Here is a 16,288-nt window from a genome sequence, read left to right on the forward strand (position 1 = left end):
GCGGGGCTGTCGTGTGAGAACCGTCCTGTTTATTCTCCCCTTCTGTTTAGAGTGCACAGGACTCCCGCGGTATTCTAAACCTCCTCAGCATTCTCTCTCTCTCTCACACACACACACACACACACACACACACACACACACACACACACACACACACACACACACACACTGAAGGACAGAGCAATCAAATGATGTCGAGTCTCGCCTCGTGGATTAAACATCTCTGCACGTGCGTGTGCGCGTGCATCGGAGAGACTTTTTTGTTTTAAACAATGTTGGACAGGCTCTTGCATGCTCACTCTTCAGCGATCCACACACACCTTAAAAAAAAGCCTCTCACGTGATCTCCGTGTCAATCTCACCCGTCTGCACGCGAGTTTAACAATAGCAGTATTAGAGTGAGTCTCCGAAATCCCCTCTATTCTTCACGGGACACATTAGCATTTTCTTTAACATATATAAATATATCTTTAGAGGACCTCTTCCCCCCCTCCCGCTGCCTATTGCCTTTCTTTCTTCTCCTCAGCATTGTGCTTCCATTTGCTCTAGTGATCGCCGGGTATTTGGGGTCTGAATCTGGTCGCCCGATCCGTGCCTCTTGTTGGGGCTTAACTCTTTGAGATGGAAATAGGCGATTTGGCTGCTTTTGTCCACCAGATAAGCAGTGGAAGGAGAGAGAGAGTTGGAGAGAGAGCGGGGGGTGGGGGTGAGAAAGAAAAGATGTGTGTGTCTGTGTGTAGGATGGGGGGGATGGGGGTCTAAGATAATCGATCAGAGCTCTGACCCCCTCTGCCTCCACCCACCCTCTCTCCCTGCTAACCTTTGCTTAACTCGCGTGCCATCACAAGCACGGATCCCTAATTGGTTCCCAGCACTAATTATCCAATTATCGCCTCTCCACCAGAGAAGCGCACTCCAGGGGCTCTCCGGGGTAATGGCCTCACTGTCTATTGATGAAAATGATTAAGAGCGAATGCGTCCATCACGCTCCGGTCTGCAACACTTGAGAAACTAGTGTCATTGGCCCTGCGTAGGGGTCTTAAAGTGTGGACCGCACTTCAGTTAAATGTAGCCATTCAAGCTGAATTGTCCCAGAACTCTTATCGAAATTGAATTCATGATCAAGGGGCGCGCGGGTTCATTTGGAACCATTGTGTGGTTAATGGGTTGTATTCCACCTTCTCTTTGCTGCTTCTTTGTTCTAAAATAGTGATAATTTTTTTTAGTTTGGGGCTCAGACAAGATATTTGAAGACGCGTTTCTGTCATTTTGGTAAAACAATTAGGCTATTTGAGTTACAGCCCCAATTCTTTGGGTTCTCTAGAGAGAAACCCCACCCCCACGTTATTACAGAATGATACAATAGTGTTATGGCACATTTTTCCAGTTTAAACCTTCAAATCTTTAGGGGACTAGCGTGCGCCACCTCTACTGCAATAATAGGACAATTAAAAAAGTATCCTCGCCAAGCCCCAAGTTTATAGACCTGTTATTAAGGGAAAGGTTAATTAATGATTATCTAAGATCTAAGTGCACAAACTGCACTGGTTGTGCTTCTTTTAATGGAGCCAGTGTAATCGATAATATAGGCTATTAAATGGACACGTTGGTAACTTCTGCACTGTAACAGGCCACAGTTCCTCAGTGAGTTACATGTAAATGCAGCAGCGGTAATAGACTGGCACCAGAATGCTACCAGATTGATAACGTCCACTATCACGAAACCTTCATTCTGCTTTCTCCGTCGTTTTTTTCTCTCTCCTCTTAGTTAACTTCTGCTCCGATCCATCACCTTCCAGCCCATCTGTCGCTGATAGCTGCAACACTTTGAATAAATTCCTCCCGACAAAACAAAACGGTTAACATCTCATGAATACAACTTTTACACCCCACACACAGATTGTGGGGAAACGTAGTGCCAGTGGAGTAACTAGTGTAAAGAAATCTGTCCGCGGACACTCCCTCTTCGCTTCCACTTCATTACCAGTATTGTGCTCGGGAGCGCGCAATCTGTGCGGCCGTCTCCGCCCGGTCCCGCCAGCTTTCTAATGAGTTTCCAATGATGATTTAAAGGCCCCCAGCCCCCAGCCCCCTCCCACCTCCCCTCTCATTCTCCCTTTCGCTGCTTTTCAGTTCCATCCGCTTTTGTCTAGAGCTGTTTTCCATCACTGCAATTCTGGAGCAGGATTCAGGGGAGGTCAGGAGGAGCGCACATAAACATTCACACATCAGCCTCGAATAAAGGAACGATATATGGGGGAGCTACATGGGACCGAGGTTGGCCCCAGTCTCAGTCTAGAGCGGGAGAATCTGGGAGAAAGAATTAGAGGATTGTGTCTGCTCTGAAGATGCTTTGTGAATAAAAGTTTCTTCAAATGCCTCATTTCCTTCTCTTTTGAAGACAAACAGGAACTAAAAGTTAGTGCAGGAGCTCATGAAAAGCTCGAGGGCTCTGTGTGTGCACACCTGATGGTTGCACGGAGCCAGATTGTGCAGCGCTTTAGATGAACAGATGGGAGTGGATGAGTTAAGAGAAGCATGGAGGGAGGGAATGGCAGGCGTCTGGATATTACTCAAGTGAAGTTATGACTCTCCTATACATCACTCCCTTTGCGTAGTCCACATGCAGTGAAAATACAGCTTGCAGATGAGCTGACCAAAAAGCAGAGGCTGTGAGATGCTGTCTGAGGCTTACAGGAATCTACAGAGGCAGATTTTTACTGGCAAAAATGTTTCAGCACTCTCATGATGTAAACTATATTTAGAGCATGGCAGTGTTGCTTCACAAAAGAAGAGGTGAAACGTGGTTACACTGTGCACATTAGAGAGGCAACTATGTAAAGTAACACCTTGTAACTTTTTAACAGCTGCTCCTCAGGCAGATCAGCGGTATCACACATGGTTATTTAGAGCTGATAAGTGTGAGACTGTCGCTGCAAATAAAATAAAAAATAAATGATAATAAAATAAAATAAAAATCAACATCTGACAAAGTGCTGCATTTACAGATTTCTGTGCAGCATATTGATGGCTGGATGGACTGTCTGGAAATTTTGACAGAGAGAATTTGGTTTTTTTGCCCAGGATTCACCCATAGAGCCACAGCCAGGTTAACATGAACACAAAAAACATCTTCCACATGCACGTCATTACACTCTGACTCTCAAAGCAGTACTGGATGCCTGAGAGTCTCAGATCCCCCCACCCCAAATACTCAAAAGAAACCTACGCCCATGGACTTATTTTTTCTATTCAAACGTCTAATGAAGATGGAGTGGCCCACAGTGTTGTGCATGCGTAGTCCCTAAACGATGAACACTATTGACTTTTTCTCTAATTGACATTTGGATGGATTACCACAATGTCTGGTTCACTGTAAAACTTTCCTATGAACCTGCTCAAGTAACATTACTGTTTGGTTATTTGGTTTTAATGTTGGTATGTACACAAGCACCTATAAGATGATAAGTATGGTAAATATTATCCTTCTTAACCATGGCCACATCAGGATTGCCACTGGGCGTGTTTTAGCAAATTGTTAGCATTTAGCACAATCTTAGCACACCCTCACAGACCACAAGGCTGCAGGCGCTCAAGGCATGTCTGCACAAAAGATTTTAGTTGTCCATGTGACAGAACAGATTTTAATCAATCCAGCTGTCTACACGGGCTTGTTATATTGCCTTAAACGTGGTCTGAGGCTGTTTTGATGCTTCAGTCGGTCGTGTTAAATGGGCAGTTCTGGCAGATTTCTTGAAAAACAGCATGTTTCGCCGTGAAAGTTCTTTCTTCACCACATTGTATGTAAAACAAAGTCCTCCACAGCTTTAAACTGCACTTAAAGTCTCCACTCAGGGAGTGGATCTGGCTCAGGTTCACATGATAACAGTGAGTTCACTCCCTGCTTTGCTGCTCATCATGACAGACTGTGACCTGCTGCGTTTGTGAAAAACACGAGGCCCTGCTCTGCTCGAATGTCTTCTTTATACTGATCCAAGACATAAAACGCTCAAATTATCAATTCCTTTGTACAAGATCAAAGAATTCCATCTGCATTCTAACAAACATGTCATTTTATAGTGTGTGAACTTAAAATATTTAATTTTAATGATTCGTTTCATTATCATAGACTAACTTTACTGCAGAATGATTCCCATCATGGAGAAAAATATTTTGAGGCTTATTAGCGCTTATACTTTAAGCAATAACCCACTAACCTACTTTATAGAGTATGAGTCACACAAGACAATCAGAGAGTGCATTAGCAGCTAAGGTGGAAATGCTTCTTAAACTTGCCAGTTTGATAGGCAACAGAACTCCCACATCCACTTACTTTGTAATTCCTCTCTTTTATCCCCTCTCCCACTCCTCTTCCATCTTATCCATTCCTAGTTCCCTCTCCATTTCTCTACTTCTTCTTGCTGTTTCAAGTCCCCACAGTGCTATTTAGAGCATGGCACTGAGCTATATTAATGTGACTAAAGAGGATTGTACAGGTAACACAAGTCCAGCTGGCGCTAAACTCAGCGGTGCAGCTCCTCACCGAGCATTAAAGCTCCCCTGTTTATGGAGTCGCCCTCCATAAACAATACTATATAATTCTCTTTGAACAGTACAGCACATGCCTCATATAAAGCATCACAAAATATGAGAGGACACCACACGCACCCACACATAAAATGGAATGGCTCTCAATGCGCATGCACACACACACACACACACACACACACACACACACACACACACACACACACACACACACACACACACACACACACACACACACACACACAGAAGGCAGGTTGCACTGCATGTGCACACAACCACAGTGTGCCCTCTCTGCATGTGCCAGCAGAACTTTGAAGGGAAGGCATTGTTTTCCCTTGAGATTAAACAACCACACAAGAAAAATAACTATATGCAACAAATGGTCTCTATGCACCAGCAAGCCCACCCCGTGCACGCACACACACACACAACACACACAAAAAAGAAATATCTTTCTGCCCAGTATAGAGCTAATCAATATTTTAGCAGCCCAGCCCTGATTGTTCATGCAGGCCATGAGGGGGCTAATGAGGCAAAGCTGCAAAGACAATGTGCTCACCAAAGTAGGCTATCTACTAAAGGACAAAATTACCTTTCAGATCTCCGGGATCATTCGCACTCTGCCCAGGATGAGATGCTACTGAAGTGAACCACTCGAGACCTTGCGCTGCCTGACAGCTTATGAGTAGGCATATCTGTCTGAGAGAGAGAGCACAGATGTGGTTCACTCTGATCTGCTGTGTCAAAGTCCTCACGCCTCATATGCTGTTTGTTGTCAGCGCACTTTGAATTATACTTTTTTTTTTTTTTCTGAGAAACGTGGCGTGCCTGTAAATGATGCTGAAGTCTGAATGTTCCAAAAAGGACAATGCACACATCACCTACAGCAGGTTTAGGTGAGGGACTGAACAAAAATGGTTAGACGCTAAGAAAACGGGGTTGTTATGTTTTTGTGGTTGCTTTAAAGGCAGGGTGTTCTAACTTGTTCACCTGCTCTCCTAACATAGCCTGAGTTTCCTAAATTTATTTCCTTTAGTTAATGGTGACATTTATAGTTATATCAGAGACACAGTTGTCACTTGCAGCATGATTCATAGCTGTGTCATTTGCAGAAACTGAACAAGTTCCAAATTAAACATTTTCCACACCCCACAGAGTGACAGAAGCGTTTGCTGATTTCACGCCTTGTTGACAAAGACTTTTAAAACTATAAAAACTCATTTTAAAAATTGGCTTTATGACAAACACAAAGCTGATTAAGGATTTGGTTAACTTTAGGTATGATTGTGGTTTGGCCAAACAGAGTAGTTTCCACTGTGGCATGTACAAATCCAGTTTCGACCAGTATGTACTTCCTATAGGAGGTAGCCATATGCACACTCTGAAGTCCAAGATGATGTGATCCAATGCTGTCTCCTGTCTACTCGGCTTGTAAGTGATATCAAGTGAACTGACAGTTGCATTTCTGGTTTTTACTCTGATCCGGGTTCATGTTTGAGCAGATTTTGACTGCATGCAGGTAAACGTTCCATCAAAAGAACAAAAGAAGGACAGAATTTCCCAAAATGCAATCTTGCAGCCTCTAGTCATCTTTTCTTAGGCTTGATGACAGAAATCAATTAGTTAAATTACAGGTATGCCTTCAAGGCATGAAGGACTGGATGTCCTGTAATTTTCTACTCCTAGATTCCAAGAAACTGAGGTTATTGTACTAAAAAATAGAATTTTGGTGTCTAACCAGATGCTTACCCTGGATGGTATTATCTTGGCCTCTAGTAAAACTGAAGAATCTTGGAGTAATTTGTGACCAGGATATGTCCTTCAGCCTGCACATTAAACACATATGTAGGCCTGCCTTCATTCATTTTCACAAATTGCTAAGATTAGAAACATCCTGTCTCAGCTGAAAAACTAGTTCATACATTTATTACTTCTAGGCTGAACTGTTGTAATTGTCATGGTCCTTCTGTCCTCCTGTGCTGGCTCACCCTTTTTCTCTCCATCTCTCCTCTCCCTCTTTGTGTGTGTGTGTGTGTGTGTGTGTGTGTGTACAGATTTGTGTATATGGTGTGTTCGTGTTTCAGACACTCTCAGACTGCTGGCTTACTTGTGGTTCCTAGAGTCAGGTCCCTCTCCCGTGTTCCCAGTTTGGATTTGGAAGAGAGACATCATCTGTGCTTTTAAGATTAGACATAAAACTTTCCTTTTTGATCAAGCGTATAGTTAAGGTGACCCTCAATCATCCTTTGGTTACATTATATTGCCAAAAGTATTCCCTCATCCATCCAAATCATTGAATTCAGGTGTTCCACTCACTTCCATGGCCACAGGTGTATAAAAAACAAGCACCTAGGCATACAGACTGCTGCTACAAACATCTGTGAAAGAATGGGTCGCTCTCAGGAGCTCAGTGAATTCCAGCGTGGTACCGTGATAGGATGCCACCAATGCAGCAAGTCCAGTCGTGAAATTCCCTCACTACTAAATATTCCAAAGTCAACTGTTAGTGGGATTATACCAAAGTGGAAGCGATTGGGAACGAAAGCAACTCAGCCATGAAGCGATAGGCCACGTAAAATCACAGAGTGGGGTCAGAGGATGCTGAGGTGCATAGTACACAGAGGTCACCAACTTTCTGCAGAGTCAATCACTGCAGACCTCCAAACTTCATGTGGCCTTCAGATTAGCTCAAGAACAGTGTGTAAAGAGATTCATGGAATGGGTTTCCATGGAGAGCAGCTGCATCCAAGCTTTACATCACCAAGCACAATGCAAAGCATTGGAGGCAGTGGTGTAAAGTACACTGCCACTGGACTCTACTCTGAAAAAAAATGAAACTGGCCTCTGTTTGATCTATCCAACCATCTTTAGTTACTTTAACATTATTGTTTCATGTTCTGAAAGAATCTGATGGATGAGTCTGGGTTTTGGTGGTTGCCAGGAGAACAGTACTTGTCTGACTGCATTGTGCCAAGTGTAAAGTTTGATGGAGGGGGGATTATGGTTGTTTTTCAGGAGCTGGGCTCAGCCCCTTAGTTCCAGTGAAAGGAACTCTTAATGCTTCAGCACACCAAGACATTTTGGACAATTTCATGCTCCCAACTTTGTGGGAACAGTTTGGGGATGGCCCCTTTCTGTTCCAACATGACTGCACACCAGTGCACAAAGCAGGTCCATAAAGACATGGATAAGTGAGTTTGGTGTGGAAAAACTTAACTGGCCTGCACAGAGTCCTGACCTCAACCTGACAGAACACCTTTTGAGTGGAGACTGTGAGGCCTTCTCATCCAACATCAGTGTCTGCTTCTGAAAGAATGGTCAAAAATTACCATGAACACTCCTAAACCTTGTGGAAAGCCTTCCCAGAAGAGCTGAAGCTGTTATAGCTGCAAAGGGCGAAATCATATTAAACCCTATGGATTAAGAAATTCATATGTGTGTGAAGGCAGACGAGTGAATACTTATGGCAACATAATGTATCTTGCTATAGGCTTAGGCTGTTGAGCAACTTGCCATGATGAGTATTTCTTCTCCACTCCCCATGTGTTTATATGGCAGTCCTGCATGTCATTAACTTTTGTCTTCTCTCTCTGATAGTTCAATAAGGAGAGATCATTTGCAAAGGTTGAACATTATTTATTGCTTTACAAAATTCAATTAATCTATTTGGCGATTAGACTCCTATGGCCCATTGAATAAGAACGGAATCCCAGCAATGATAGGAATTAGGGCAGGACCCCCCGGAGTCTAGATGCTGGTGGTGCTGAAGATAAAAATGGAAGCTTGGATGGTGCACAGTGATTTGGATGAGGTGGAGATGGGGAGGAGTTGGCTGCACAAATGAGTCTACAAGGAAGAATGACAGGTAAGCAGTGAGATGCAGAGTGGAGACTGATTGGCTTGAAGTACGCGAGCAGAAAGACGACTGGACGAGAGCAATGACATCAGCTTTGAGTTTGACAGCATGGAAAAGCAGAAGTGATGTGAAGAATAAACTAGCAGCCAAATTCCCAGGAAAGCAAACAAAGGAGTGAACACAGATCAATATTTCAACTGAATTGAATTATTGTCTGATGGCGATTTATTTAATTCTTGGCCTGGATGTTACATTTGGACCCCCCAAAATAAACCACAGACTGATCTATGGTTTCTCACATTGCTGACTGCCTGACCCTAACTGTTAAACTGTTAAAACCCCTTCTAGTTCTGCTCCTAATGCTCTCCATATCTGACAAAGAATACCCAACAGACTACCCGGGAGTCTCAGAGACTGTCAGATTCATTCAAAGACCAGCGTTAACAGTACACACTCCACTTCTTAGTTTATTAGCTAACTTAGGCTGTGCGTGTTACTCCTAATGCATCTGTTATTTTTGGTACTTTTGTGGTGCAATTAGCGCACACAGTTAGTTGAATTTTGTTTATTTACTGTATGAGAGCTTCAAACCGTAGTAACTAATTAAAACAAATCTCGATCCTATAATTTTTCAGCTTTATGCTGCATGCTGCCTGCAGCTACATTTAAAGAAACTTGCTGTTTTACTTCCTTTGCACTTTGTGGTCTGAAAGCTTCACAGCACCCAGTACATCTATAGATATGGACCTGGTATGTATCAAGAAAAAAAATATTAAACTATTAAAATCAAATATGCCTACCAACACTAAACAGAGCTTTACAGTCCTGCTGTTATACTAACAGCTCTGCTTCTACATCAGCGTTATCTTTATTGTACTGTTGTTTTAAACAGTAAAATATCGAGTTCAGACCGCCTTGTTAACAAAATCATTTTTGTACAGTCCCTAATTGCGCTGTTAAATCTTTGCTCCCAAATCTGCCTTCCACTCAGAGAGACCCCTTTTTACTCATGAAAAGCTAAAATAAAGTCTTATGGCTGCAGGACTTTAAATTTGAGTGATAAAGTTATGAAACACTGTTAGTGTGCTGCATTTTGGGTCTCCACTGCCATCAAAGAGGAGAAAAAAAAAAAACCCAAGCAAAGTAAACACTGAGATCTTTGCAGGCACACAAACACACACAGCAGGCAGCACCCAATTATCTTTGCTCACAATAAATGAGAAATAGTCAAATGAGTATTGGGTCTGGGAAGTATCTTCATAGATTAGAATATAAAAAGCAAGGGGAAAACATCCGCACTCACAATTCCTCACAGACCCTCGACACAAAGCCAAATGTAGGCTATTTCATAAAACTACAACCCCGTGTCATCAAAGCTTTCCCTGCGGAGGCGTTATTCTTGATCGCTCCTCCCGTCTAAGCGCCCTATTTCTCCACATAGTCATCTTTGTTTGCAACACTTGTCTCGCGTCACAGAGAGGAAAAAGCCCGCGTTCGATTCATCTTAACAGTTTGTGTGTCACTGGGAAGAAAAAAAAAGGGTGAAACTTTAAAAAATTCAGTCTTTGTTGCCAGAGAACAGAAGGCTGACAAAGTTTTATAGAGGCAGCCATGAAGTTCTGCCTCATTAGATAGAATAGCTGTTCTATATTCAGGGTCTCTGTGGGGCTAACAAATGCAATGAGTGGGCCAAACTCGGTTCGTTCCGCCAGAGCAAGGGCCTTTTTGTCTGTTTTCTGTGGGTGGGGTTGGCTGGGGTACAGGGGCTGGGCCAGCCCTCCAAAACCTGGATTTCTTTACAAACGAGCAGACGTATTAGGAGGTGAGTGTATGCGATGGTCTACATTAGAAAGCCTATAGGGTTTCAGGTTCCACAGCTCATCCTTAAATGATCTAATCCAGTTAGTTACATCACTGCAGAGACCCAGGCTGATCCAGCATGAAGTGAAATGCAGATGTCACATTGTTATTTTTGCCACGCTGCACCACAAAGGAATTATAATACTGGCTGGGATCAAAATACTGGCTGTGACTGAATGAATACTGTCTTCATCAGGTGCTGAGATTTGAAAACTCCACTCCAGTAGTGTTCACTGGGCAAACATAAATTTATTTCATTTTGGTCTAATTTGTGTGGATCTGGCTGTTTTTTCTGTCAGTCATGACCACATTGCACAGGAAATCTGTGCACATGCACATTAAGTGTGGTATGTCAGAGCTGAGGAGGAGGTCTGTGAACTGTGGTGGGTGCGAGACACAGTTTTGTGTAGTAATTTTACAGTGTGGCTTAATTTTCTCTGTAAAATTATTTGGCTAACTCTGGAGGTTTGTTTACAATCCGGCCGATCATCTGGCCACTCATGTTTCCTGCCAAATCGCTCTTTTGTTAGCCAAACTGCCACATTTCCAAATCTCAGCAGTTAACTATTGAGCACAGTTTTGTCATAATCAATAAAACAGGCGGATAAACCCAAAAGATGCTATAATTATTTTTTTTTATACTTCCAGTACTAACATGGCTGTGCAATACAGTGGCTGCTCCAACTCCCAAACTGGAGGATCGGGGAACACCCTCAGAGTTTAGTGTCTTGCCTGAGGATACTTTGGCACTGATGGAAAGGGCTGAGGATCAAACTGGCAACCCTGCAGTTAGTGGACAACAAGCTCTGTTAACTGGATCAAAGCTATCCTAGCAGTGAAGAGCCCAGACTGAATTATCCCCCTTTTCTACAATTCCCATTTAGCACTGCATTTGGCACCTTTTAGCACATTGTTTCGGCTTTAAGTGCGTCACCTTTACCGTTTTAATAACTCTCTTAGCTGCTGCTTCTAACAGCAGCACAGAGGTGTTTTTAGCAAGCAAGCACTCATCTGATTGTAATTAAAGTATTTAGCAGCTACAAAGCTGAACAACTGATTATTATTATTATTTTTAATTCCTGCAAGTTCAGACCCAAGCAGACCTAACAGGGAACACTGCAGCTGCATTCAGAGGTTTGACAACCAGCCAGTGTTGCTTTGTAGGCAACCGTTTGCTACATGGTCAAAACAGACCATATTTTATATGTTTACAACTTACAAAATTCAGTTAATGGAGGCTTGACTCTTGCTTTATATACTGATTGTGACTGCTGCAATTTGTTATTCATTGTCACTGACATCAACTCAGTGAGCTAATCAGTGATATTTTTCTTCAGAGGCCTTTTAAAGTACGACAAAAGCTGTTAAAGAGGAAAACAAAGTTTGAAACCAATCATCAAATAAACTGCAAGCCATGCTAATCTACCCTCATGAGCATTTTTTTTAGGAACACCCTATGGCACAGTGTAATCCAGTTCTGCCCCCCCCCCCCCCCCCCCACCAATCATAAAGTAGAATCACATTCCAACTATGTAACAGAAGCTTTTTAAAACTATAAATTATTGCAGGGTGTTTGTGCTGGATGGCATTAGAGTCTTCCTAATTAAGTGGTTAGTGAGGATATTCCAATCCTGGCATCATTATCTTACATCTATGATGACTGTGATAACACGATCTCTCATCTCTCATGCATGTTGCTCTGATTAAACAGGGCGGATTACTGGGATTTGAATTTGCCTACCTTCATTATACACTTTGAAATCACAAGTTTAACTATATGCAAACAATGCATGATTTGGGTATTTAAAAAGAGCCCATATAGCAGATCCATTTGTTTTTCAAATGCATTTATAGTTTTTAGGGTGGGGTAGTGTCTAATTCCAGAAGGCAGCAGCACTGAATATTTAAGAAAAAAAAATCCCACTTAGTTTAAGGACACATCTCAGAGTTGTCCTTCTAAAAAAGATTAGAGGATTAGGAAACCATCTCGAAGTTGCTGTTTCATGTCTGTGTCCTAGATTCAACTTGATATCCTTTGATTGCACAAAGAAAACCACTCGGGCTATGGAGCTGTGGGCCAAGATAATAGGGAGAAATTTGCACTGTGTCATTATTTTCATCTTACCCTGCAGCAATCATTTATTACAGGCGGTGTTTCATTGATAACTTTATAGGAATATTCTCTATTCACGTTGGCTCGCTCGTTATAATGCAAATGTTATACAGGCTATTAGAGGCGTTTAGCAGGCTTGTGTCTGAAGACGTGGGTGTTGGGCAGATGGACGGAGCTCCGGGGTCACCCTCACCCCTGACCCCCCACAGATGTCCCAAACCCAGGCAGAGCTCCGTCACGAACCAGTGGAAAATCAGTAATACACCGGAACCGACTTGTCAATACGCAGGACAATTAGGCGCATTTGAGCGCCACTTCTGACTGCGCAGCGGCGCTCGTTGCTGCGTGAAACACACCGCGATTACAGCTCAGATGAAAGAGGGAAAGGGGCCATGCAGTGCCTTTTGGTGAAGGCCTGTTTGACCGATGGCTCTTGCCTGAATGGGATTCTGGTGGTTATACATAAATTAAGAGGTTAAGTGAGCCATCAGGAACAAATGTTTGCATTTATTAACTAAGGACAATAGCTCCCAGCAGTCAGCCTGCAGCCTGAGTTTTCCCTTTGGGTTGGCTTCTTACGCATGTTTGAAGTTACCTTCAATTTCTATATTAGTTTAGACTGCAGGCCAGCCGATCTACATCAATCGAACCTAATTATCTCTTCAAAGCTCATTCTTATTATCGTACAATATAATGGGGATGCTGCAGGTCAGTGGTATAAAAGGAGAAAGAAAATGCACTAAAGCAGGCTGTTAAATACCAGCACCACACACCACAATGGAAATATTATAGCCTATCTTCCTATTAAGGCGCACACAGTGTTCCAAATGGACAGCATATAATATATTCAAAAAATGTTAAAAACCAATAAGCTGCGACTTCATTAAGACATCAGAGACTGAAATGTTCCCGAAGCTCGTTATAGCCTACAGAGCAAACATTCCCATTCACATGTGAGGAGGGATCCCGCAGGAATGCATGAGGCAGGTGTAAATTTAAACTGTTAATGAGGCGCATCAAAAGCATCAAAGACACGTCGTGCTGAGCCATTCTACCATTAGTCCATACTAGACAAAAGCCATCAGAGAGTTTCCTCGCTAAACGGTGCAGAATGGGTGCAAACAGCGGGAGTTATATTGTAGCCACAAACCCCCGCAGACCGCTCCAGGCTACCTCACCAGCCAAGTCTTACGAGTTTTACTAACGAGACAGATGAACCCTCCACTATTGGTCAGAGCATAATGCGGGCTCTATAGGCTATCGTAAGGACATTAGTGTGGAGTTACACTGGCGTAAATAAATGGTTAAATAATGACACACGAACATGTGAAATGTAGGCTACCTCCATATGAGGGTTTAACACAGTCGTCTAATTCATTATAGAGTTCCAGCTCATAGGCTTGATATTTAAAATATAACTAGCATGCTATTTTACAAAAAAAGCGCATTACAACGCGGTTGAAGTAAAGCTGAAAAGCTTATGTAAGGAAAAGTATCTTAACTTCTTACCTAAATGTTTCAAAAGTAAAGCAGAAAAGGGTCCCTTTAAGTTATATGCCCATGGGATGGGGGGTTGGGGGGCTTATCTCAGCTGTCATAGGGCGAGAGGCAGGGTACACCTGTGCAGGTCACCAGCCTGTCGCAGGGCTAAAGAGACACACACAACCATTCACGCTCACATTCACACCTATGGGCAATTTGAATCACCAATTAACCTAACCCCACTAATTGTATGTCTTTGGACTGTGAGAGAAAACCGGAGCACTCGGAGAAAACCCACGCAAACACGGGGAGAACATACAAACTCCACATTGACAGGCCAAGGTGGAACCCAGGACCTTTTTGCTGTGAGGCAACAGTGCTGCCAACAGCGCCACCGAGCTGCCCAGGGCCATTAGTCGGTATCATACTGAAACATTTGTGCGCTTCACTGGAGAATTATATATTATATTATGAATTATATAACATTTTTTAAAATCAGTTGACTTTATGAAAAATGTAACCAACTATTTAATTTGAATTAAATGTATTTATTTGTTTGATTTTGTTGTTGTTGTTGAGCTTTGCTGTGATTGTTCCCTTTGTCATTCAAGCCAACCTTTGAACCAATCAGCATTCAGCCTGTATGTACAGTGCAAAGGTGATGCGCTGCTGGATTGATAAGCCAGATCTCAGTCAACAGTAAACAGTGTGTAGCACTATGGATTACCAGAGCAGCACCATGCTGGGACCTTGAGAGGACGGCACATGATTTCAAATGCAGCTTCGTAGTCTTTGCATTGGTTGAATTCCCGTAATCTTTTTCTCTCTGTACAGACACCGACTTGGGACCATAAATCTGCCTTCACCCTGTTTCCTGCCTGTAGATATAAAGCTTAACTTTCAGGAAGATTTTTTTTTTTTAATTCTTTAGCTACTTTTGGATAGCTTAATCATGACACTAAATTATACTTACATATATCAGCAAATGAAACTGCCAGATAAATAAATCTGATTGTCAGTGTTGAAGAAAGAATCATGAACTGCAGGTAATCTACGGGGGACCTTTAAAAATTTACATTTTTGGAGTATTCAATAGGTACTTCGGTCCAACCTGGTTAAGGCTAAAAAAAATCCATCTCAATAGGAACATTTGACCTTAATCTCCAAATTCACATTGGCCTTCAACATCAATCAATTTTAAATATGTGCTGCTCTCTGCCAAATCCTGAAACTTCAGAAACAGTTCTTCTGCTACATAATAACAGAGCAGTATACCTCCCGAAGCCACGTCCTTGATAAAGCGCAGGAGATACTGACTTGGCGGAATAATGGAGTATCTTTTCATCTGAATGAAATTTACATCATCTATCACTTCTGAAGCAGAAAATACTCTGTTATCTGCAGAAAAATTCCTCTTTTATATTGCCAGAGTGACCTTTTCCACTTTATTTTCCTACATCAGTGTGAACTTACCGATGCATGGGAGTGGAAAACTTTTCTATCTTGTTTCTGGCAATGGAAACAATGTTCACTAATGCAGGGCAAATTGTCCTAAGGCATAGGAATAACATATTTGAATGATGAAATCGAGCACGGTTCCCTTTGGCAGGCAAATTCCCTTACATCCTTGCATCTCACCAGGCATGTAGGGGTAGATTTTGTGGGTGTGTGTCTCTGTGTGTGTGTTTCCCTGAGGCCTGATGGAGGGAGGGGGCTTGTGTGTGCATATGTACGCTTGCTGTAGGTGGATACGTGTGTGTGTGTGTGTGTGTGGTTTAAATAAAAGAGAGCTTATGCAAATGAGCTCATGTGACCAACTCAAGGGACAAGCGACAGTCTCATGCAGAGTTTTAATGTGTTGCTCTACCAGTGTTTTACCCAAGACTAACAAGGCACGGCGCGCCATCAGGAGCTGAGCAGCAATGCTCACAAGTTAGACAAGTCCACGGGCTTTATGCGAGGCGACACAGAGGGCCCTGCTGAGCCTGGGGATGAGGTGCAGCGGGAAGAATTAGCAACAGTCAAGTCTGTGGCCCACTTCTTTCCTTTGGGGACTTGATGACAACCAGAGTGCGTGACACACTGGCATGGCAGTCTGCTGTTTGTGTGGATTGTCAGGGGGATAACAAACAAGGGGGGCCGTCTACTTCTCCTCTCCTGGCTTGTCAGTCATTTCTCATCTGCAGGACAGCGAAGGTGGCGCGCCTCCAAAGCCTGGCCTACTTTCCTGCTCTCTGACAAAATGGAAATGGGCTCAACTTATTTCTTTGCGAATGTCTGTCTGGTTTTAATTAACATCACAGTCGTTATCATAAAACAATGCTCTGTCTATATCTTACAGCAACGCATTCCCACATCCGTGTGTGTGTGTGTGTGTGTGTGTGTGTGTGTGTGTGTGTGTGTGTTTGAGAGGGAGTGACAGAGTCTGA

The sequence above is a fragment of the Archocentrus centrarchus genome, chromosome 17 (genome assembly GCF_007364275.1).
Source record: "Archocentrus centrarchus isolate MPI-CPG fArcCen1 chromosome 17, fArcCen1, whole genome shotgun sequence".
NCBI classification, from domain to species: domain Eukaryota; kingdom Metazoa; phylum Chordata; class Actinopteri; order Cichliformes; family Cichlidae; genus Archocentrus; species Archocentrus centrarchus.